Genomic DNA, 26,135 nt, shown 5'->3' with positions numbered 1-26,135 from the left:
TTGTGTGAAATACATTTTCAGTTCTCTTGGATAAATTCCTAAAAGCAAGATTGTTAGGTCACATGTTACATGTATGTTTAACTCGATAAGATACTGCCAAACTATTTTACAAAGTGGCTATCCCACTTCTATTTAGTCTAGGAATCTATGAAAATTCCCTATTCTCCTCATTTTTACCAGCACTTGGTATTGTCATATTTTTCTTTTGTTTTGTGTTTTAATTTTAGGAATTCTCTCTTTGTAGTGGTAGCTTTTGTTTTAATCAAACATTTTTCTATAACAACTATCACTGTACATATGAGTTACCAAAAGTGACTGAGACTCTTAACTTGGAACTTAACCTGGGCCCTTCCCCAAAACACCTTACCTGCTACAATAACTGAGAACCTCAGGTATTTTTATGCATTTTTACCTAAGGAATTAAATAATAACTCAACAGCTAAAGCATAAAAACCTAAGGAATAAACTAAAGTAAACAACACCTAAGGAAGAAAATTACCTGAAGAAAATCCAACAGCTCAATAGCATATAGCATCTGAAACACAAGTATTGGAACAAACCAACCAAAAGTTTAAAACAACAAAAACAAGTGTATTGAAAGAAACAAAAGAAGGTATTAGTGATATGAGAAAAGCAAGTGACTATAAAAATGAACAAAGAGGAAATGTTAGTTATCCCACATATAATGGTTGAAATAAAGTCCACAATAGCTGGGGTAAAGAGTAAGACGGATATAGCTGAAGAAGGAATCAGTGAGTTGGAAAGAAAAAAATGGAGATAATAATGCAATTCTTATTTTCGGGATTAGAGATAGTTTATGATAGGGCCAACTCAGGTTGTGGTGTGGAATATAGAAAGGCAGGAGCTCGGAAGCCTCTGAAATCAGTTCACGGGTTTTAAAACCCATGAACTTTGGTAAGTACATTGACCTCCTTAAGTCTCAGTTTCCTCATCTGTAAAAAAAAAAAAAAAAAAAAAAAAGGAAATAAAAGAAAAAGAAAAAAGCATATTACCTTACCCACCTCATAGAATTCTTCAAGATAATTAAATTGGATAATGAAGACCAAATGTCTGGCACAAGGCCTGACACATGATAGGTATTTAATAATCAACTCCTCCATACTCTTCAAAACATATCATTCTCAACCCCTGATCTTGAAACTTTTGCTTGAAAACACTCTGATTTCACAATTAGATATAAGTACAAGTCAAATGCACTTGAAGTAGGTTATGCTTGGGATAAGCAACCATTAACAAACTTATATCAGGCATAATTTATTGATATATACCTCTTTCCAGAAAATAAGGATTTATTAAAAGAAAAGGAAAGTGAAATGAGAGTACTGGATGGCTGAGGTATGAAAAGAATAAATAGAGGAGGATATGTATAAAAAGAAAAGAGTTGGGTCCAAGAAAATAAGCTTTACTTATTTTAACTCTCTATTTGAGAATGGTTATATGTCTCAGAGTCTGGCTTATAATATTCTTCTGGAATCTTGGTCTTTAGCAGGCAGCATACTATGTTTATCAACCATATTATAAAAGAATCTGTGCTGTATGACAAGGCTTTTCTGCTACTCCCAATAATAAACACAGGCTTTATTCTGAATTATATCCTATGACAAGTTGTGTTATGCTCAAACTTTACTGTGGTGCATGAAACCTTTCCCTTTCCAAACTATAGTCCAAGTCCCTTTGGAGCCAATCAATGCAATTCCCGGCCCAGGTATCAAATGACAAGAGAGAAAATTTTGAGTTCTCAGCTGATGATAATTTAAGTATTCACTGTCAGTCAATCAATGTTGAGTTTCCATATGCAGATTTATCTCGGAAAGATGTGAATCTCGTCATGACATGTATGTATTCTGTGAATTTAGTAACAATAGCCTACCCCTTGATCACTTGCAAATCCAGTATCACCAGCACTGCCCCAGTCCCCTCATAAATGTGAAATGCTACCAAAAAAGTCATCGTTTTTTCCACACGTACTAAGCATTACATTTACTGACTTTTTAGTAATACCTAAAGATAACATTGATATTACTCTCAAGATACAGCTCTCAAGATCAGGGCAGTAGAAATCTTAGTGGAATATTTTGGAGGTTTGTTCCCTCCTCTGAATCTCCATATGCACATGTCTTTCTTTTCTCAGTTAACTGTTCTATGTATAGAAAATTCATTTCTATAATGTTAGAAGTGCTTTTAGAAAAAAAAAAAATAAACAATTGTCTGGTACAAATTTTGTCAATGTTTTTATGTGTTTCTGGAAGATAGAAAGTACCTTCAATTAATTTGATTTATTCAATGCCCGGTACATTTCAGACTTTGTATTAAGTGTCAAAGATCCCATGACAAGACAACTTCCCTGCTTGCTGGGAGGACGTGGTGAGGACAGGGTACATCTGAAACCTTTGGTGTGTCTGGCAGAGTTGCAAATAACTAGATTCCATCCAAGATCAAATGAATCAGAATCTGTAGTGAGTGTCCTAGGAATTACACCACATAAACTTTTGTAGGTTAGAGATTGTGTCTTGTTCTTCATTTTATTCCCAGTGGTAAGCACAAATCTTGAAACAGAGCAGACACTCAATACCTATTTGCTAAATTGAATCATTTCACAAATATGTGAGTGTCTTCTATGGATCAGACGTTATCCTAGGCACTTGTATCAAGGAAGAAAATAGACAAAAATCTCTGTTTTCATGGAGTTTGGAAGAGAGAGGGAAAGATAATCTAAACATAACAATGAAATAAACTGCACAGTGTGCTAAAAGCTGATATGCTACAGGGGATAAAAGCAGAGCAGGGTAAGGGAAAATAGGGAAAATCAAGAAGGTGGGTGATGAAAGAAGGAAATCAGCAGTATTAATTCAGGTGCCAGAATAGGTCCTTGAGAAGGTGACATCTGAGCAAGGACTCAAAGAAGGTGAGGAAGTCAGCCTAAAAGACACCTGGGGGAGAAAAACCCCAGGAAGAGAAAACAACTAGCACAAAAGAAGTAAGCCAGGAGTGTGCCTGGCACATCAGAGTGACAGCAAGTAACCTCCTGGGCCTGGATCAGAGTGAGCAAGGGAGAGAGAAGCAGAAGAGATAAGGGACAGGTCATGTGTAACCTCACAGGCCAATGTAAGGACTTTAAATTAAATGAGAAAATGTGTTAATGATTGAACGAGTTAATAAATGAAGTTTCTGCCATGTCTTGTAAGTACTACATAAAGAAATTCAGATGGTGCTCAGAGGATAGCTTATAGTCGGCATTCAAATATTGTTTTAATATTAGATATTATCTTTTTGCAATTAAAAAGTGCATTTTACCACCATCCATCTTGCCAATGACTAGGGAAAATTAAATATGATTCTAATAAGAGCAGCACTTTTTCTGTTTTCTTTTTTCTTAATAAGTGCACTATTTTTAAAGGGAATCAACCCCTATTCTTGGTTTCCTTACAAATAACTAACTAACATGGCAGAAGTAGGATAAAAGCCTTATTTCTGTCTTTGAGCCAAGAGTTTCTTCCATTATCTCACATTGTCTGAAGATATCCAGAATGTCTGACAAATCAGCTTTATGATTCCAAGGGCCATAAAAAACAGTGGTGAAATGACTGCCCTAACACTGACACTCTGTACCAAGTAAAAATCTTTTTTAAAAAGACTCCATATATAGTCTGTAGTGCATTGATGTTTTCTAAGGCTCCCATACAAATTGTTCCAATAGTATCAGATAGTATTCTGCAGAAAGTTCAGTCACATCCATGAATACTTCACACATTTTGATAAAATTATATAGGTTACTTTGCCATAGAAAAACTACAGTTTACTAAATAAATAACCAAATAAAACTAACAAACAAAAGCAGAAACCACAGACAAAAGAAATAAATGAAAACAGAGTTAAGTTTCAAGCAAATGATAGGTAGCAAACCAGAAGAGAGAAAGTAGAGGAAATGTTATATTTCAGCCTATTGTTTTATATGAAATCATCAAACTGATTTCAGAATCTCTAAATTTTTTCAAACTGTATGTAGTGACGGAATATAACATTTCACGGTAACTTAATTATATTAGGTTTATTAAAGATATATTGAACCTGCCATGCATATATAATAGAACCATAGTTTTGCATTTGACATTAATATACTGCTGTATTGATTGCTTTTCCAAGATGGCTGAATAGGAAGAGCTCTGGTCTGTAACTCCCAGCATGATCAACGCAGAAGATGGTTGATCTCTGCATTTCCAACTGAGGTACCTGGTTCATCTCAATGGGACTGGTCAGACAGTGGATGCAGCCCACAGAGGGTGAGCCGAAGCAGGGCAGGGCATCCCCTCACCCAGGAAGCACAAGGGGTTGGGAGATTTCCCTTTCCTAGCCAAGGGAAGCCATGACAGACTATACTGGGAAAATTGGGACACTGCCACCTAAACACTGCACTTTTCCAATGGTCTTAGCAAATTGCACACCAGGAGACTATATCCCACACCTGGCTCAGCAGGTCCCATGCCCATGGGGCCTTGCCCACTGCTAGTCTGAGATTGAACTACAAGGCAGCAAGCCTTGCTGGGGCCAGGACATCTGCCATTGCTGAGGCTTGAGTAGGTAAACAAAGCAGCCGGGAAGTTTGAATTGGGTGGAGCCCACTCCAGCTCAATGAGGCCCACCTGCCTCTGTAGACTCCACCTCTGAGGACAAGGCATAGCTGAACAAAAGGCAGCAGAAACTTCTGCAGACTTAATCATCCCTGTCTGACAGCTCTGAAGAGAGCAGTAGATCTCCCAGCATGGTGTTTGAGCTCTGAGAATGGACAGGCTGCCTCCTCAAGTGGGTCCCTGACCCACATGTAATCTAACTTGGAGACACCTCCCAGTAGGGGCCGACTGACACCTCATACAGCTAGGTGTCCCTCTGAGATGAAGCTTCCAGAGGAAGGATCAGGCAGTAATATTTGCTGTTCTGCAATATTTGCTGTTCTACAGCCTCTGCTGGTGATACCCAGGCAAACAGGGTCTGGAGTGGACCTTCAGCAAACTCCAACAGCCCTGTAGCTGAGGGACCTGACCGTAAGAAGGAAAACTAACAAACAGAAAGTAATAGCATCAATATCAACAAAAAGGACATCCACCCCAAAACACCATCTATCTGTAGGTCACCATCATCAAAGTCCAAAGGTAGATAAAACCACAAAGATGGCAAGAAATCAGAGCAGAAAAGTGGAAAACTCAGAAAACCAGAGTACCCCTTCTCCTCCAAAGGATCGCAGCTCCTTGTCAGCAACAGAACAAAGAAGGACACAGAATGACTTTGATGAGCTGACAGAAGTAGGCTTCAGAAAGAGAGTAATAAGAAACTTCTCTGAGCTAAAGGAAGATGTTCAAACCCATCGTAAGGAAGCTAAAAACCTTAAAAAAAGATTAAATGAATGGCTAACTAGAATAAAAGTGTAGAGAAGACCTTAAATTACCTGATGGAGCTGAAAACCATGGCAAGAGAATGACGTGATGCATGCACAAGCTTCAGTAGCCAATTCGATCAAGTGGAAGAAAGAGTATCAGTGACTGAGGATCAAATTAATGAAATGAAGTGAGAAGAGAAGTTTAGAGAAAAAAGAGTAAAAAGAATCAAAGCCTCCAAGAAACATGGGACTATGTAGAAAAACCAAATCTACATTTGATTGGTTTACCTGAAAGTGACGGGGAGAATGGAACCAAGCTGGAAAACACTCTTCAGAATATTATGCAGGAAAACTTCCCCAACCTAGCAAGGCAGGCCAACATTCAAATTCAGAAAATACAGAGAACACCACAAAGACACTCCTTGAGAAGAGCAACCCCAAGACACATAATTGTCAGATTCACCAAGGTTGAAATGAAGGAAAAAATGCTAAGGGCAGCCAGAGGGAAAGGTTGGGTTACACACAGGGAAGCCCATCAGACTAACAGCAGATCTCTCCACAGAAACCCTACAAGCCAGAAGACAGTGGAAGTCAATATTCAACATTATTAAAGAAAACAATTTTCAACCCAGAATTTCATGTCCAGACAAACTAAGCTTCATTAGTGAAGGAGAAATAAAATCCTTTAGAGACAAGCAAATGCCTGTCACCACCAGGCCTGCCTTACAAGAGCTCCTGAAGGAAACACTAAACATGGAAAGGAAAAACCAGTACCAGCCATTGCAAAAATATGCCAAATTGTAAAGACCATTGATGCTAGGAAGAAACTGCATCAACTAACAGGCAAAATAACCAGCTAACATCATAATAACAGGGTCAACTTCACACATAACAATATTAACCTTAAATGTAAATGGGCTAAATGCCCCAATTAAAAGACACTGACTGGCAAATTGTATAAAGAATCAAGACTCATCAATGTGCTGTATTCAGGAGACCCCCCATCTCACGTGCAGAGACACATATAGGTTCAAAATGAAGGGATGGAGGAAGATCTACCAAGCAAATGGAAAGCAAAAAAAAAAAAAAAGAGGGGTTGCAACCCTCCTCTCTGATAAAATAGATTTTACACCAACAAAGATCAAAAGAGACAAAGAAGGTCATTATATAATGGTAAAGGAATCAATTCAACAAGAGGAGCTAACTATCCTAAATATATCTGCATCCAAAACAGGAGCACTCAGATTCATAAAGCAAGTCCTGAGAGACCTACAAAGAGACTTAGACTCCCACACAGTAATAATCGGAGAGTTTAACACCCCACTCTCAATATTAGACAGATCAACAAGACAGAAGGTTAACAAAGATATCCAGGAATTGAACTCAACTCTGCAACAAGCTGATCTAATAGACATCTACAGAACTCTCCACCCCAAATCAACAGAATATACATTCTTCTCAGCACCACATTGCACTAATTCCAAAATTGACCACATAGTTGGAAGTAACGCACTCCTCACCAAATGTAAAAGAACAGAAATCATAAAAAAAAACTTTCTCTCAGACCACAGTGCAATCAAATTAGAACTCAGGATTAAGACATTCACTCAAAACCACTCAACTACATGGAAACTGAACAACCTGCTCCTGAATGACTACTGGGTAAATAACAAAATGAAGGCAGAAAAAAGATGTTCTTTGAAACCAATGAGAACAAAGACACAACGTACCAGAATCTCTGGGACACATTTAAAGCAGTGTGTAGAGGGAAATTTATAGTACTAAATGCCCACAAGAGAAAGCAGGAAAGATCTAAAACTGATACCCTAACATCACAATTAAAAGAACTAGAGAAGAAAGAGCAAACAAATTCAAAAGCTAGCAGAAGTAACTAAGATCAGAGCATAATTCAGGAGATAGAGACACAAAAAGCCCTTCAAAAAATCAATGAAACCAGGAGCTGGTTTTCTACAGATCAATAAAACAGATAGTTCACTAGCAAAAAGAACAAAGAAAAGAGAGAAGAATAAAAAAATTACAACAAAAAATGATAAAGGGGATATCACCACCAATCCCACAGAAATACCAACTACCATCAGAGAATACTATAAATACCTCTACACAAACAAACTAGAAGAAATAGATAAATTCCTGGATACATACACCCTCCCAAGACTAAACCAGGAAGAAGCTGAGTCTCTGAATAGACCAATAACAGGCTCTGAAATTGAGGCAATAATTAATAGCCTACCAACCAAAAAAAGTCCAGGACCAGAGAGATACACAGTCGAATTCTACCAGAGGTACAAAGAGGAGCTAGTACCATTCCTTCTGAAACTATTCCAATCAATAGAAAAAGAGGGAATCCTCCCTAACTCATTTTATGAGGCCAGCATCATCCTGATACCAAAGCCTAGCAGAGACACAACAAAAAAGGAGAATTTTAGACCAATATCCTTGATGAACATCAATGCGAAAATCCTCAATAAAATACTGGCAAAGCAAATCCAGCAGCACAGCAAAAAGTTTATCAACCAAGATCAAGCCGGCTTCACCCCTGGGATGCAAGGCTGGTTCAACATACGCAAATCAATAAACGTAATCCATCACATAAACAGAACCAACGACAAAAACCACATAATTATCTCAATAGATGCAGAAAAGGCCTTTGACAAAATTCAACAGCCCTTCATGCTAAAAACTCCCAATAAATTAGGTATTGATGCAATATATCTCAAAATAATAAGAGCCATTTATTACAAACCCACAGCCATTATTATACTGAATGGGCAAAAACTGGAAGCATTCCCCTTGAAAACTGGCACAAGACAGGGATGCCCTCTCTCACCATTCCTATTTAACATAGGGTTGGAAGTTCTGGCCAGGGCAATCAGGCAGGAGAAAGAAATAAAGGTATTCAACTAGGAAAAGAGGAAGTCAAATTGTCCCTGTTTGCAGATGACATGATTGTATATTTAGAAAACCCCATCATCTCAGCCCAAAATCTCCTTAAGCTGATAAGCAACTTCAGCAAAGTCTCAGGATACAAAATCAATGTACAAAAATCACAAGCATTCTTATACACCAATAACAAACAAACAGAGAGCCAAATCATGAATGAACTCCCATTCACAATTGCATCAAAGAGAATAAGATACCTAAGAATCCAACTTACAAGGGAAGTGAAGGACATCTTCAAGAACTACAAACCATTGCTCAATAAAATAAAAGAGGACACAAACAAATGGAAGAACATTCCATGCTCATGGAAAGGAAGAATCAGTATTGTGAAAATGGCCATACTGCCCAAGGTAATTTATAGATTAAATGTCATCCCCCTCAAGCTACCAATGACTTTCTTCACAGAATTGGAAAAAAAAAAACTGCTTTAAAGTTCATATGGAACCAAAAAAGATACCGCATTGCCAAGACAATCCTATGCCAAAAGAACAAAGCTGGAGGCATCACACTACCTGACTTCAAACTATACTAGAAGGCTACAGTAACCAAAACAGCATGCTACTGGTACCAAAATAGAGATATAGACCAATGGAACAGAACAGAAGCCTCAGAAATCACACCACACATCTACAACCATCTGATGATTGACAAACCTGACAAAAATAAGAAATAGGGAAAGGATTCCCTATTTAATAAATGGTGCTGGGAAAACTGGCCAGCCACAAGTAAAAAGCTGAAACTTGATCCCTTCTTTACACCTTATACAAGAATTAATCAAAAATGGATTAGACTTAAATGTTAGACCTAAAACTATAAAATCCCTAGAAGAAAACCTAGGCAATACCATTCAGGCCATAGGCATGGGCAAGGACTTCATGACTAAAACACCAAAAGTAATGTCAACAAAAGCCAAAATAGACAAATGGGATCTAATTAAACTAAAGAGGTTCTTCACAGAAAAAGAAGCTACCATCAGAGTAAACAGGCAACCTACAGAATGAGAGAAAATTTTTGCAATCTACCCATCTGACAAAGGGTTAATATTCCAGAATCTGTGAAGAAAAATTTACAAGAAAAAAATCAACAACCCCATCAAAAAGTGGGCAAAGGATATGAACAGACACTTCTCAAAAAGAAGACATTTATGCAGCCAACAGACACATGAAAAAATGCTCATCATCACTGGTTATCAGAGAAATGCAAATCAAATCCACAATGAGATACTATCTCACACCAGTTAGAATGGCAATCATTAAAAAATCAGGAAACAACCGGTTCTGGAGAGGATGTAGAGAAATAGAAATGCTTTTACACTGTTGGTGGGAACATAAACCAGTTCAACCATTGTGGAAGACAGTATGGTGATTCCTTAAGGATCTAGAACTAGAAATACCATTTGACCTAGCAATCCCATTACTGGGTAAATACCCAGAGGATTATAAATCATTCTAGTATAAAGACACACGAGCACGTATGTTTATTGCAGCACTATTCACAATAGCAAAGACTTGGAACCAACCCAAATGTCCATCAATGACAGACTGGATTAAGAAAATGTGGCACATATACACCATGGAATACTATACAGCCATAAAAAAGGATGAGTTCATGTCCTTTGTAGTGACATGGATGAAGCTGGAAACCATCATTCTGAGCAAACTATCACAAGGACAGAAAATCAAACACTGCTTGTTGTCACTCATAGGTAGGAATTGAACAATTAGAACACTTGGACACAGGGTGGGGAACATCACCCACCAGGGCTTGTCATGGGGTGAGACAATGGGAGACAGCATTAGGAGAAATACCTAATGTAAGTGACAAGTTAATGGGTGCAGCAAACAAACATGGCACATGTATACCTATGTAACAAACCTGCACATTGTGCACATGTACCCTAGAACTTAACATATAATTTAAAATAAAAATAAAAATTAAAAAAAGAAGCTGACCTGTAATTGTCTTTCAAACTAAATGCGAATTTTATTTTAGTCAATTCTGTGTTGGCAATCTGATTTTTAAAGTTCAAAAGTGTTCTTGTTTTATTTGAAAGGCATTTATAGAACTTCCCTGCTTCTCTGAAAATGCAACCCTCCTCCTGTCATTTGGCTTAATGCTCCACACATGTTTTCTCACTTAAACTTTGCCTCATTTGGCTCTGTGTGTGTGTGTGTGTGTGTGTTAAATGCAGCCTTTGAAACCATCTCTAATGGAAAAATGCAGCTGTGAGCAAGATTTCCTAAAATGTACATGGAATTAATTTTCCAGGCATTTCATTCAAGGGCTCTGATGTATCTGAGGGAGAGATTTTGCCAGAAGGAGTTTTAATGTAACCGAATGAAAGAGAGAAACAGCCAGAAAAAAAGGTTAGGGAAGTAAGCAGAGCCCTAATGCACAAAGAAGAGAAGAAATGGCAAGGAGGAAAAAAAGAAGAGGAGGCAAAGAAATGAATGTTAAAGATGAGCAAGAATAAGAAAAAATAAAAACATTCTATGGGAAGGAAGAAGAAAAAGGAAAAAGAGTGGAAGTGAGAGTTGGAGGAATGAAGAATCTTGCTAGAGGAAAAAAAAAGTTATTTCCTAGTAGTTTCTACTAGGACATTTGCTTAAACAGATCAATATCTCAGAATCTGCCACTTAAAACTATATTTTACATCAGATCAGTGAATTTTGTGGTCTATAAATATAAACAAATTTCAGTTTAAAAAGTATATTTAAAACTATTTTAAGTATCACTGTTGAGAATTTTTTATAAACAACTTCCCCTGGCCACATATTGTGTTTTTATAGACACTATAAAGTTAAAACCTTAAACTATGATGTTTGAACTTCCTAATGCACAGCTGCTGAGCTTTTCATGCCCATGGGATTATAAAAATATAGAATTGTGTGGTTGACTTTAGACTATGAAGACATATTTTGTCTATTCTTTCTATGTCAATTTTTTGCCTCCTAAGTTCTCAAGATAGGTGAAAAATGTCTGAAAATCAAATGTATTTTTAATTGCATATAGGGGTTTGATTATGTATAATCCAGGATTGCTCCCAAGGAGAACATAAACTTCTAATGTATGTGTAACATATATTCCATATTATAAAATATTAATTAATGTAATACAAAGAAATTAATAATTTGTAACTATGTGGAGCTACAGGGTAACCCAACCTCTCTGGCTGCCCTTAACATGTTTTCCTTTATTTCAACCTTGGTGAACCTGACAATTATGGGTCTTGGGATTGATCTTCTCGAGGAGTATCTTTGCGGTGTTCTGTGTATTTCCCAAATTTGAATGTTGGCCTGCCTTGCTAGGTTGGGGAAGTTCTCCTGGATAATATCCTGAAGAGTGTTTTCCAACTTGGTTCCATTCTCCTCATCACTTTCAGGTACACCAATCAAATGTAGATTTGGTCTTTTCACAGTCCCATATTTCTTGGAGGCTTTGTTTGTTTCTTTTTACTCTTTTTTCTCTAAACTTCTCTTCTCACTTCATTTCATTAATTTGATCTTCAATCACTGATACTCTTTCTTCTACTTGATTGAATCGGCTCCTGAAGCTTGTGCCTGCATCATGTAGTTCTCATGCCATAGTTTTCAGCTCCATCAAGTCATTTAAGGTCTTCTCTACATTTTTATTCTAGTTAGCCATTCGTCTAATCTTTTTTCAAGGTTTTTGGCTTCCTTGCGATGAGTTCAAACATCCTCCTTTAGCTAGAAGAAATTTGTTATTACTGACCTTCTGAAGCCTACTTCTGTCAACTCATCAAAGTCATTCTCTGCCCAGCTTTGTTCCATTGCTGGCAAGGACCTGCGATCCTTTGGAGGAGAAAAGGCACTCTGGTTTTTAGAATTATCAACTTTTCTGCTCTGGTTTGTCCCTATCTATGTGGTTTTATCTACCTTCGGTCTTTGATGTTGGTGACCTACAGATGGGGTTTTGGAGTGGATGTCCTTTTTGTTGATGTTGATGCTATTCCTTTCTGTTTGTTAGATTCCTTCTAACAGTCAGGTCCCTCAGCTGCAGGGCTGCTGGAGTTTGCTGGAGGTCCACTCCAGACCCTGTTTGCCTGAGTATCACCAGTTGAGGCTGTAGAACAGCAAATATTGCAGAACAGCAAATATTGCTGCCTGATCCTTCCTCTGGAAGCTTCAGTCCCAGAGGGGCTCCTGCCTGTATAAGGTGTCAGTCGGCCCCCACTGGGAGGCATCTCCAAGTTAGGCTACACAGGGGTCAGGGACCCACTTGAGGAGGCAGCCTGTCCACTCTCAGAGTTCAAACACCATGCTGGGAGAACCACTGTTGTCTTCAGAGCTGTCAGACAGGAATGTTTAAGTCTGCAGAAGTTTCTGCTGCCTTTTGTTCAGCTATGCCCTGACCCCAGAGGTGGAATCTACAGAGGCAGCAGGCCTTGCTGAACTGTGGTGGGCTCTGCCCAGTTCAAGCTTCCCAAGCTGCTTTATTTACCTACTCAAGCCTCAGCAATGGCGGATGCACCTCCCCCTGCCTGCTGCCTTGCAGGTCGATCTCAGACTGCCACGCTAGCAGTAAGCAAGTCTCCGTGTGTGTGTGTGGGACCCACCAAGCCAGGCACAGGATATAATCTCCTGGTGTGCCATTTGCTAAGACCATTGGAAAAGCACAATATTTTGGTAAGAATGTCCCACTTTTCCAGGTAGTCTGTCACGGCTTCCTTTGGCTAGGAAAGGGAAATTCCTTGACTCCTTGTGCTTCCTGGGTGAGACAATGCCCCACCTTACTTCAGTTCGCACTCCGTGGGCTGCACCCACTGTCCAACTACTCCCAGTGAGATGAAACAGGTACCTCAGTTGGAAATGCAGAAATCACCTGTCTTCTGCCTCAATCATGCTGGGAGCTGCAGACTGGAGCTGTTCCTATTTGGCCATCTTGGAAGGGAATCTACAGCTCAGCTTCTTAAGTGACTGGTAAGTAGAAACCATGTATGTAAAAATAAATTGAAAGGTGAATGATAACAAAAGGAGTGAAGATAGAGATAAAGACAAGTGGGGGTGAGGGGAGAAAGAGAGAAACTCAAGTAAAAGCATTCCATCTATCACTATTATTATTGACTATTTGATCATAATAATGCTCTTAAAATCATAGTCTACTAAAAACCCTGCTGTTTATCAAACTTCCACTAATTTAACTCATTAATTTATGATATTGCCTATGATTAACATATATTTTCTGTTTCTCCATTTGGGACAATGATCTTTTTCTACTGATTTTTTTTTCAAATATATCAAACATATAAGTAATATAAAATTAATATCAGCAAATGATTAAATACTATCTAATCTTTAATAAATGTTTCAGTACACAGATTTCCCTGAAATCTCTACAACCCTTTGGTGTAGGTTGTGGAACATGTATAATGAATTATCAGCCTTTTCTCTTCTCATCTACTATACGTGCTTGAGAAGAAATAATACAATAATAACATTTTTAGAAGAAATAATAACATTTCTCTACAGCCTCCCAAGTTTCAGAAGACCTTTTATACATGTTCTTATTTGATAGAATTGTCTATTTTTAGGGGAGTAAAAGGGACTTTTCTGTTGTCTCATAGCTTAGAAAGTTTAGATTAGGAAGGAAAAAAGCATAAAAAGTATAAAAGTGTATGTGGGAAGAGGAGTAGAAGGGTAGATTTGGGGAGAATAGTTTGTATACCATAGAGATAAGAAATAGTTTAGGCTGGGTGTGGTGACCCACGCCTGTAATCCCAGCACTTTGGGAGGCTGAGGCAGGCAGATCATGAGGTCAGGAGTTCAAGACAAGCCTGACCAACATGGTGAAACCCCATCTCTACTAAAAATGCAAAAATTAGCTGGGTATGGTAGCATGTGCTTGCAATCCCCGCTACTCAGGAGGCTGAAGCAGGAGAATCACTTGCACCTGCCAGGCAGAGGTCACAGTGAGCTGAGATGGTGCCACTGCACTCCAGCCTGAGTGACAGAGCAAGACTCTGTCCCAAAAAAAAAAAAAAAAAAAAAAAATGAAAGGAGTTGTTAGTTGCTTTGTTATTAAGTGAGTATTCATTTTGGCTTTATGTAGATAAATATTTACTGTAATTCTCAGATTCAAAAGTCAACTGAAAAGGAATTGATGGCGGCCAGGGCAGTGCGGCTGCGGAGCCTAGGCCCGGGGCGGGGCGCACGGAGAGGGAGAGGGGTCGGCCCAACACAGGGTCCAGGAGCACTAGGGCCGTAGCAGCGCTGCCCGTCCCTGGGAACAACCGCGCTGTCCCTCCGCCCACGCTCCGGCACCTCGGCCTCGGCAGCCTCTGAGCTGCACGTGGGCCCGCAGGGTGGGCCTGGGGCGGGGACTGACGGGCATTTTTTACCATCTACAGAAACTTATTGTAATTCATTTTTCCTCACTCCAGTAGTAAGAATTACACCAAATTGAAAAGATATGAATGAGTATCCTAAAAAAAGAAAAAGGAAGACTCAACACCCTTCTCGTTATTCAGATTCCTCTGGAATAAGCAGAATTGCAGATGGATTCAATGGAATTTTCTCTGATCATCGTTACATGTCTGTTCCTTGAGACAGCCAGATTTAAAATATTTTGACAACAAAGATGATGATTCTGATACCAAGACATCAAATGACTTGCCAAAATTTGCAGATGGAATCAAGGCCAGAAACAGAAATCAGAACTACCTGGTTCCCAGTCCTGTACTTAGAATTCTAGACCACACTGCCTTTTCTACAGAAAAATCTGCTGGTATTGAAATTTGTGATGAAGAATGTGACTCACCTGAATCAGTCAACCAGCAAACCCAAGAGGAGAGTCCTATAGAAGTTCACACTACTGAAGATGTTCCAATTGCTGTAGAAGTGCATGCGATTTCTGAGGATTATGATATAGAGACAGAAAACAATTCCTCTGAGAGTCTCCAAGATCAAACTGATGAAGAACCACCAGCTAAACTTTGTAAAATTCTTGACAAGAGCCAAGTTTGAATGTGACTGCCCAGCAGAAATGGCCTTTACTGAGAGCTGATAGCAGTGGCCTCTATAAATGTGAACTTTGTGAGTTTAACAGCAAATATTTTTCTGACTTAAAGCAGCATATGATCCTGAAGCATAAATGTACTGATTCAAATGTGTGTCGAGTGTGCAAGGAAAGTTTCTCTACCAATATGCTTCTGATAGAACATGCCAAACTACATGAAGAGGATCCCTACATTTGTAAATACTGTGACTATAAGACAGTAATTTTTGAGAACCTCAGTCAGCACATTGCAGACTCCCATTTTAGTGATCACCTCTATTGGTGTGAACAGTGTGATGTACAGTTCTCCTCAAGCAGTGAACTCTACCTACGTTTCCAGGAGCACAGCTGTGATGAACAGTACTTGTGTCAGTTCTGTGAACATGAAACTGATGATCCGGAAGACTTGCATAGCCATGTGGTAAATGAGCATGCATGTAAATTAATAAAGTTATAAGTATAACAATGGAGAACATGGACAGTATAGCCTCTTAAGCAAAATTACCTTTGACAAATGTAAAAACCTCTTTGTATGGCAAGTATGTGGTTTTCGGAGTAGATGTCATACAAATGTTAACGGGCATGTTGCTATTGAACATACTAAAATTTTTTTTCATGTTTGTGATGACCGTGGGAAAGGCTTTTCAAGTATGCTAGAATATTGCAAGCATTTAAATTCACATTTATCTGAAGGGATTTATTTATGTCAATATTGTGAATATTCAACAGAACAAATTGAAGATCTTAAAATTCATCTAGATTTCAAGCATTCAGCTGACTTATCTCATAAATGTAGTGACTGCTTGATGAGGTTTGGAAATGAAAGGGAATTAAGTCACCTTCCAGTCCATGAGACAACTTGATTACTCTCTTTAACTTACAGAATGTTAATTTAAAATAATAAATTTAGCCTTTTTTGGGAGATGATTAAATGGATAATTGTAAACACAACTTATGAAATTTGCCTTTAACAAGTAACTTTTGTAAATTATAAAATCTTTTTGGCATTGCTCCATTTTCAGTATATAAATATATCTTTAATGTGGTATTTTCAATTGCGTGATAGTTTGTAGTTTTAACCACTCTTGGTGACTGTCATCCTGTTTCTTGCATGTGCTCGATTTCATGAATTGAAAAGAAACAAATGTATTGAAATGAGCTGCAGTTTTCCTTCCTTAACCATGGGTGCTAGTAACTTTTTCTTTTTAAAACTCAAGACAAGATTAGTTTTTTTGGTGTATGAAGTCATGAAATTATTATATGACCAGAACTAAAATGCAATATACAATTAAATCCATGGATACTCCCATTAATAAGAAATAACACTAGGAGGCCACTATTATCACAGGAAGAAAAGATTTGGTTTTCATGGCAGTCTGTTTTTTTAAAAAAATTTTTTGAGCCCCTATCTATTGTTGAATATTTTAAGATAGGATGAGGGAGGAACTAATTAATAAGGGCTTACACAATAATAAATAACTGTATCATAACTCAAAAAAAAGAAAAGGAATTGATGTGAAATAATAACTTGATTTCCAAGAGTTTCTGCTAATTACAAAGAAGACACTAATGAGGAAGTAACAGGGAAAGATATAAATATATAGTTTATATCTTTATGACCAGTTTGCTTTTCTGCTAACTTAGGAAGATCAGATATGAAATATGACCTTTGTTTAGAGAAACCTCTCACTCTACCACCTCCATGTTAATCAGTTTGACTTAAAAGACTGAGTTAAAAGCTTAACTGAGATACCTTCTCTTCACTAACTTATGAACTCTCTCCAATAACTGATGGTCAAGAGCTTTTTTCCAATCCTTTTCTGAAATGTCTGAGGGACTGGAGCAGTTTGGAAAATTTTCAAGTTGCAAAAAAATGTGGTAGCTATTTATCGAATGGCTCTAAAATTCATTGTCCAAGCCAGAAGACTCTTGATAGTGAAGGGGGCTGCTGAGTGATAGAGCACCATGAGGAGATGAACTTCCCAACAGGCAAATGGTTGGAAGCATCCAAAAACAAAGAATATTTCTATCAAATAACAACAACAATACACATAAAATCTATGTAGAATGAATAACAAGTAATAGCTGTTGACTCTGTTGGGAGAAGACACGTAATTTAGATTTTTAAAAAATTTTAATGTGTTTTCATTTATTGAAGAGACTGCCCTTTTCCCAATGTTCTTGTCACATTTGTTGAAAATAAGTTGTCTGTAAATGCATGGATTTATTTCTGAGTTCTCTATTCTGTATGTCTTCAATAGTGCTGGGAAAACTGGATATCCATATGCAGAAAAATAAAACTAGACCCCACTCTCTCACTTATAAAAAAAATCAAATGTATTAAAGACTTAAATGTAAGACTTGAAACTATAAGACTACTAGAAGAAAACATTGGAGAAATACTTCAGGTCACTGTCCTAGGCAAAGATTTCTTGAGTAAGAACTCAAAAGCACAAGCAACCAAAGCAGAAATTTAAAAAGCTTCTGCACAGCAAAAGGAAAAAATAAAGTGAAGAGACAAGCTACAGAATGGGAGAAAATGTTTGCAAACTATTCATCTGACAAGACAATAATAACCAGAATATTTGAGGAACTCAAACAAGAGCAGAAAAATGATCTGATTTTAAAAATAGGCAAAAGATCTGAATAGACATTTTTCAAAAGAAGACATGCAAATGACCAACAGGTATAAGAAAAAATGCTCAACATCACTAATCATTAGTAATATGCAAATAAAAATTATAACAAGTTATCTCCTCACCACAATTAAAATAGCTACTATCAAGTAAACAAATGAACAAAAAAATAAACCACCAAAATTTGGCAAAAATATATAGAAAGGGGAATGTTCATCAATGTTTATGAAAATGTAAATTAGTACAGCCATTTTGGAAAACAGTATGGAGGTTCCTCAAAAAACTAAAAATCGGACTACTATATGATCCAGAAATTCTCCTGCTGGGACTTATTCCAAAGAAAGAAAAGCAGTATATTGAAGAGATTTCTGCACTCCCATGTTTATTGCAGCACTATTTATGAGAGCCAAGACATGCAATTAACCTAAGTGTTCATCAGTGGATATACGAATAAAGAAAATAAATATGGCATATGTACACAATGAAATATTATTCAGCCATAAAAAAGAATTAAGTCCTGATACTTACAACAACATGAATGGAAGTGGAAGACATTTTATTGAGTAAAATAAGCCAGTCACAGACAATGATTATGTTTGCACTCATATGTTGGAGCTAAAAACAAGATCTCATAGAGGTAGTGAGTAGAATGGTCATTACCAGAGGCTGGGAAGAGTAGTGGAGAGAAAGAGATGAAGAGAGTTGGTTAATGGGTACAAAACCACAATTAGGTAGAGGAAATAAGATCCAGCGTTCAATAGCACAACTATAGTAAACAATAATTTGTTGTATATTTCAAAATAGCCAAAAGAAGATTTGGAATGTTTCCAACACAAAGCAATGATAAATGTGTGAGGTGATGGATATCCCAATTACCCAGATTTGGTAATTACACATTGTATGCTATTTTCAAAACATCACATGTACCCCATGGTATGTACAACTATTATGTACCCATAAAATCAAAAATAAAAATATTAAAAATATTTTTCAAGTAATATATGGTCCAAAAAAAAAAAAACAAATAAAAACTCAATACTCTTAGCTCTTCATGCTTTGCCTCATCACACGGGCAAGCTCTTTAGAAACATTTAGTGGATAATGTTTCTCTCAATGCTTCTAACTGATAAATGCATCATGGTTTGTATAGTTTGATGTTATCTATGGCCTTTAATCAGAGAAGTTGAGGACTTTTCATTCTCTCATATGCTTTCTCTATTCTCCATACATGATTTTCATCATATTTTGCTAATTAAAATTTTAGTCTCCTTTATGTACTTTGTATATTACCATATGTATTTATAAGTTCATTTTAAAGTCTCAATCAGATTCAAGTCTGACTTTTTTAAAATAGAAAGATTACTTTGTAGGTACTTCCACCAGGAAGTACATAATTCCGGTTGGCTCTCTTTTTGGTATGTTAGAAACCATTAATTCATAAAAGATTGCAAAATGGTAATATTCTAATTCTCTCATTTCTTCATTTATTAGCTCAAACACATTTCTAAAGATAAACTTACCCTCATAAATTGTTTTGTTTTATTTTTGTAAGGTATAGTTTGAATAGAAAATTCAAGATAAATGCTAATTATTTCCTTGCATTTGCCAACCTTCAATTTAGTGAGTTGATTTCATTTTTTCCTCCAAAGGTAATCAATAAAGTATCTCATGATATCATCACAAATGCATAGACTTAATTGTCTTTGATGTATCTCAATTATGTTCAATAATGCCATGGGCTGCAATCAGCAAATTCAAACCCTGAGAAACTTTTTTTAGAGTTTCACAAAATAGCTTTTATTTTTAACTTCTATTTTAGGTTCAGCAGTACATGTGCAATTTTGTTCTATAGGTAAACTACATGTCATAGGGGTTTTGTTTACAAATCATTTCATCACCCAGGTAATAAGCATAGTACCCAATAGGTATTTTTTCTGAACCTTTTCCTTCTCTCACACTCCATCCTCAAATAGGTGCCAGTGTCTGTTATTCCCTTCTTTGTATTCATACGTTCTCATTGTTTAGCTCCACCTATAAGTGAGAATCTGAAGTACTTGGTTTTCTGTTCCTGCATTAGTTTGCTAAGGTTAATGGCCCCCAGCTCCATCCATGTTCCTGCAAAGGGCATAATCTCATTTTTTTTTTTTTTTGAGATGGAGAATCTCATTCTTTTTTATGGCTGCATAGTATTCTGTGGTGTATATGTATCACATTTTCTTTATCCAGTCCACTGTTGATGGGCATTTAGGATGATTCCATGTCTTTGCTATTGTGAATAGTACTGTGATGAACATATATGTTCATGTGTCTTTATAATAGAATGATTTATATTCCTTTGGGTATTGTATTAGTCTGTTTTCACATTGCTATAAAGAAATACAAGCGACTGGATAATTTATCAAGGAGAGAGTTTTAATTGACTCAAAGTTCCACACAGCTGGGGAGGCCTCAGGAAACTTACAATCATGGTGGAAGGTGAAGTGGAAGCAAGCACCTTCTTCACATGGTGGCAGGAGAGAGAAGTACTAGCAGGGGAAATGTCAGATGCTTACAAAACCATCAGATCTCATGAGAATTCACTCACTCACTATCATGAGAACAGCATGGGGTAAACCACCCCCATGATCCATTCGCCTTTCTCCCTCAACACTTGGGGATTACAATTCAAAATGAGATTTGGGTGGGGACGCAGAGCTAAACCGTATCAGGCATGTACCCAATAATAAGATTTCAGGGTTGAATGGTAATTCTGTTTTAAGTTCTTTGAGGAATTGCTACACTGCTTTCCACAAGGGCCGAACTAATTTACACTCCCACCAGCAGTGTATAAGTGTTTCTCTACAACCTCACCAGCATCAGTTACTTTTTGACCTTTTAGTAATAGCCACTCTGACTGGTGTGCAATGGTATCTCTTTGTGGTTTTGATTTGCATTTCTCTAATGATGAGAAATGTTGAGAATTTTTTCATGTGCTTGTTGCTATATTATGTCTTCTTTTGAAAAGTGTCTGCTTATGTCCCTTGCCTACTTTTTAATAGGGCTGATTGATTTTTGCTTGTAAATTTGTTTAAGTTCCTCAAACATTCTGGGTATTAGACCTTTGTCAGCTGCATGTTTGCAAATATTTTCTCCCATTCTGTAGGATGTCTTTTTACTATGTTGAAGTTTCTTTTGCTGTACAGAAGCTCTTCAGTTTAATTAGATCCCATTTGTCAATTTTTTGTTTTGTTGAGATCCTTTTTGGTGTCTTCATCATGAAATCTTTGCCAAGTCCTATGTCCAGAATAATATTTCCTAGGTTATTTGCCAGGGTTTATTTTTAATGGTTTTAGGTTTCATATTTAAGCCTTTAATCCATCTTGAGCCGATTTTTGTTTGTGGTTTAAGGTAGAGGTCCAGTTTCAATCTTCTGCATATGGCTAGCCAGTTATCCCAGCACCATTCATTAAATAAGGAGTCCTTTCCTCATTGCTTGTTTTTGTCAGCTTTGTTGAATATTAGATAGTAGTTATATTTGTACAGCATTATTTCTGGGCTCTATATTCTAGTCCATCAGTCTATGTGTCTGTTTTTGTACCAGTACCATGCTGTTTGGTTCCTGCAGCCCTGCAGTATTACTTGAAGTTGGGTAACATGATGCCTCCAGCTTTGTTCTTTTTGTTTAAAATTGCCTTGGCTATTGGGGCTCTTTTTTGGTTCCATGTAAATTTTAAAATAGTTGTTCCTAATTCTGTGAAGAATGTGAGTGGTAGTTTGACAGAAATAATACTGACTATGTTAACTGCTTTGGGTAATATGGCCATTTTAATGATACTGATTCTTCCTATCCATGAGCATGGAATGTTTTTCCATTTGTTTGTGCCATCTCTGATTTATTTAAGCAGTAAAACTCTGAGAACCTACAGGAGAAATAATCTGTTTGCTATTTTTTTAAAAAAAAAAAAAAGTTGGTTTTTTTTTTTTTAAAGAAATGGAAGAGAAACCTGTGGAGTTAAGAGAATGTTAAAAGACATGTTAATGCATTGCAATGAATCACTTTTTAAATTTTGATTCAACATTCACAGGAATATTGAAGAAATGTGAACATTAAATGATAGCTAATGATATTGTTGCTTTGGAGACTAGAATGATGGGAATGTGGTCATTTTTAAAGGAGTGATCATTTTAAAGGGGTTTAGAATTGTCGAAGTTGAGTGTAAGGTAATTATACACTATGCTTTCTAACTTCGTGTGTTTGACATTTTCCTTAATAATAAACCCTTAAAATTATCTTCTGGACTTTAATACTATGCCTATACGAATATTGTTCAATGTTGTGCCAGAGTATTTTGTTCTCCCTCTTTTTTTTTTTTTTTTTTTTTGGTGAGACAGAGTCTTGGTCTGTCCCCAAGGCTGGAGTACAATGGCACAATCTCGGCTCACTGCAACCCCCACCTCCCAGGTTCAAGTGATTCTGCCTAAGCCTCCTGAGTAGCTGGGATTACAGTTGCATGCCACCAAGCCTAGCTACTTTTTGCATTTTTAGTAGAGATAGGGTTTCACCATGTTGGTCAAGCTGGTCTCAAACACCTGACCTCAGGTGATCCACCCACCTCAGCCTCCCAAAGTGTGGGATTACAGGCGTGAACCACCACGCCTGGCCAAGTATTTCGTTTTCTTACTTGAACAATGTTTTGTTTTTGCTGGAGTTAAAATTACCTGATTTTAAAAATGTGCTTGGTTTTCTTTGAACTTACAGCTGTGTTTTTTCACACCATATAATAATTGGGTAAATGTCTCTTATTAAATTAAGTTTATCCTAAAGCTGCCTCCTTACATATTTTAAGTTCAGCCTAAAGGTTTCTCCGTACACAATGAACTGTAACCCAACTGGATGTCTAAACAGGCTATACCCTACTCTTGTACCAATCACTGAGTTTCAGCCAATTCAAGGCAGCCAACTGTTCAAATCATTTTTTAAAAAGGTAAACTCCAAGCTGTAACCAACCCAGCTGTTTCTGTACCTCACTTTTTCTGTATACCACTTTCCTTTTTCTGTCCATAGTCTCTTTTGCCCATGCAGTGGCAATAAGCCTCTTTGAACCTATTCTAATTTGTGAAGCTGCCCCATTTGCAAATCATTCTTTGCTCAAACTCTGTTATATTTAATTGGTCTACAGTTTTTATTTTAACACTCGCAACACAATATCTCCACATAATCAAACCTATCAGATGATCTGTCATTTTTCCTTCCTTTTTCTGGAAGAACTCATACTGGAATGCTCCATCCTTGTGTTCTATTTTTCACTCTACTTGCCCTTTGGCATAATTAACAGTTGTCATCCTAAGAATTCCCCTTGCCTTTCTCCTCTCCTGTGTCCTGTAGAGTGTATCTTTTTTTTTTTTCCTTGCTTCCTTATTTTGATGGAATACATCATTCAGAAGTTTTCTGAGAAAAAGTACATGAATTTTTTTGAGACATTGTCTGAAAATATCTTTATTCTATCCTCACAGAAGATTGATAATTTGGCTGCATACAGAATTCTAGATCGGCAAAATTTTACTTATAATTAAAACCACTGTTTCATTGTTTTATAGCTTCCAACGTGGGAAAAATGTGATGTCAGGCTTATTTTTAATCCTTTGTGGGGGACCTGTATTTTTTTTTGGGGGGGGGAAGGCTTAGTATCTTTATGGCTAGTGGTCTGAAATTTTACAATTTAGGTACTTTGGTATATAATTATTATATATTATACTATCTGAATGTAATGATTGTAGTTTTTCAGAAATTTGCTTAAGTTTCATACATTTTAAGTGCTTTTTCTGAGTTCGCTTTTACTGTGTTGATGTCTCCTTTTATAATATCAGAGTTTTTCCTCAAATATTAGGTGATCTTTGGCTGTCCATTTATTTATTTATTCATTTATTTTTGAGACAGAGTTTCACTCCGTTACCCAGGCTGTAGTGCAGTGGTGTGATCTCAGCTCACTGCAACCTCAGCCTCCCAGGTTCAAGCGATTCTCATGCCCAGCTTCCCAAGTAGTTGGGATTACAGGTGCCCACCACCATGCCTGGCTCATTTTTGTATTTTTAGTAGAGACGGGGTTTCGCCATGTTCGCCAGGCTGATTTTGAATTCCTGACCTCAAGTGATCTGCCTGCCTCGGCCTCCGAAAGTGCTGGAATTATAGGCATGAGCCCCCACCACCAGCCTGCCCATTTACCCTTAATGATGCCATACTGAAAAGCTAATTAGAAAATATGTCTGCATGAATATAGCCTGTTAACCAGTAGGTCTCACTCTAGATTGATCAGGTGATTGACTGAATTTGGGTTGGCAAACCCCAAATGTCAGTATCTGTAGTACTTTTCTTTGAGAAAGATAAATTTATCAGAGAAGGATACACATGTCTCTTGCTAAGGCACAAATATGGAGGCAGGAACATACAGCTGGTTGCCATGATTCTAGTGAGGAACATGGCTGGCGTGATCCCACTGCTCAATATGCTAACTTTCATCTTATCCCAATTGTCCATCAACTGTCTCACACATTCATACACTTAGCTATATTCTTGATTTCTTTTTTTTTTTCTTTTTTTTTTTTTTTTTTTTTTTTTTTGAGACGGAGCCTCACTCTGTCACCCCAGGCTGGAGTGCAGTGGCGCGATCTCGGCTCACTGCAACCTCCACCTCCCAGGTTCAAGCAATTCTCCTGCCTCAGCCTCCCAAGTAGTGGGGACTACAGGTTCGCACCACCACACACCCAACTAATTTTTGTATTTTTAGTAAAGAAGGGGTTTTGCCACATTGGCCAGGCTGCTCTCGAACTCCTGACCTCATGATCCATCTGCCTCGGTCTCCCAAAGCGCTGGGATTACAGGCATGAGCCACCGCTCCTGGTCCTTGATTTCTTTTGATAATATTTAGCTAGATAACCATCCATTCAGTGCAATCAAAGGCAGACCTAACATTCACTCCCTAGTAAAAACTTATCTGGGTATTAAAATTGCAGTTACAATATACCTAGGAAATAATAGGTGTGTTTTTCCCCAGCTAAATTTGCAAACACACATCCATTAAGTGACAGGAAACATTGCAAAGTTTTACAGTTTAAAGGATTTTTGTGGCATATGCTTTCTTATAAAACTCTGACTAAACAATGAATTCAAATAATATTCACCTCTGTAATGGGTGAACAATATTTGATGGGTTTCAATATTCTAAGGTATATTTTCAGATTGATATTGATGATATAAAAATCAATATAATAGCACTATAGTAGTGAATGCCCCCCACATCTAATTATTTATGACATTTGGTCAATTCTATTTCAAAATTTCTCTCAGATTTTAGTCCCTTCTTTCAGATCCATTATTTTCATTGACATTAATAAGACACTTTGCACAAACCACCTTTTTAAACTTTCTGCCTATGTTTAATTATGCCACAAGATCTGCTTCTGGCTATAAGTCTGAATATGGCACTCCACTCATTAATGTTTTTGTGGCAATTTATTACCTATACCACAAAAGTATAGCCTCTATACACCCACAACATTGCTTCACTCTGTTCTATACCTTGCACCTTACACTATAGCAACACAAGCATGATCTTATGTGTCACACTTGCTAGCACACAGCGATTGTTATCAGTGCTGTCCCATTATTTAACTAGCATCCTGTTTCCTCCCACCCTCCAGGTCTAGCATACCACTACTTATTTTTGGAACTTGGAACAGATGACTTCTTTGTCTCCTATGGGTAAAATCAGTCATTTATTCATTCAGTTACTTGTACATATCCATGTCATATCACTTTGAACAGACTTAATTAAATTATTCATAATACACAGTACAGAGGTGTTATATAAAATTTATCATAGATCTTATGTTTAGGGCTCTTGGTTTACATAAAAACATCAACAAAATACAGTTGGAATTGTGTAAGTTAAATGGGTAAATGAAGCAACCCTAAATAATTCTAGCAGGTCAGCGGTTATTGCAGTGACCTCAGGCATCACTCACTAGGCCTATCTTAACTAGTAGGCCATATTGATCTAAATTAATGGAAGTTTTGTTCAACAATTCAACAATTTGAATTTGAATTCAACAGTTCATCAATTTGACTCTAGTACAAGAAGGAATCTAAATAAAAA

General features: G+C 37.2%; 1 pseudogene; it reads left to right on the top strand.

Annotated features, from left to right (window-relative positions):
- Window positions 1–14,497: 14,497 nt before the first annotated feature.
- LOC716299 (zinc finger protein 639 pseudogene) lies at window positions 14,498–16,230 on the top strand (annotated as a pseudogene).
- Window positions 16,231–26,135: the final 9,905 nt, after the last annotated feature.

The sequence above is a fragment of the Macaca mulatta genome, chromosome 11 (genome assembly GCF_049350105.2).
Source record: "Macaca mulatta isolate MMU2019108-1 chromosome 11, T2T-MMU8v2.0, whole genome shotgun sequence".
Lineage (NCBI taxonomy): Eukaryota > Metazoa > Chordata > Mammalia > Primates > Cercopithecidae > Macaca > Macaca mulatta.
The sequence above is the reverse complement of the archived record's forward strand: the minus strand, read 5'-3'. Positions and strand labels throughout refer to the sequence as shown.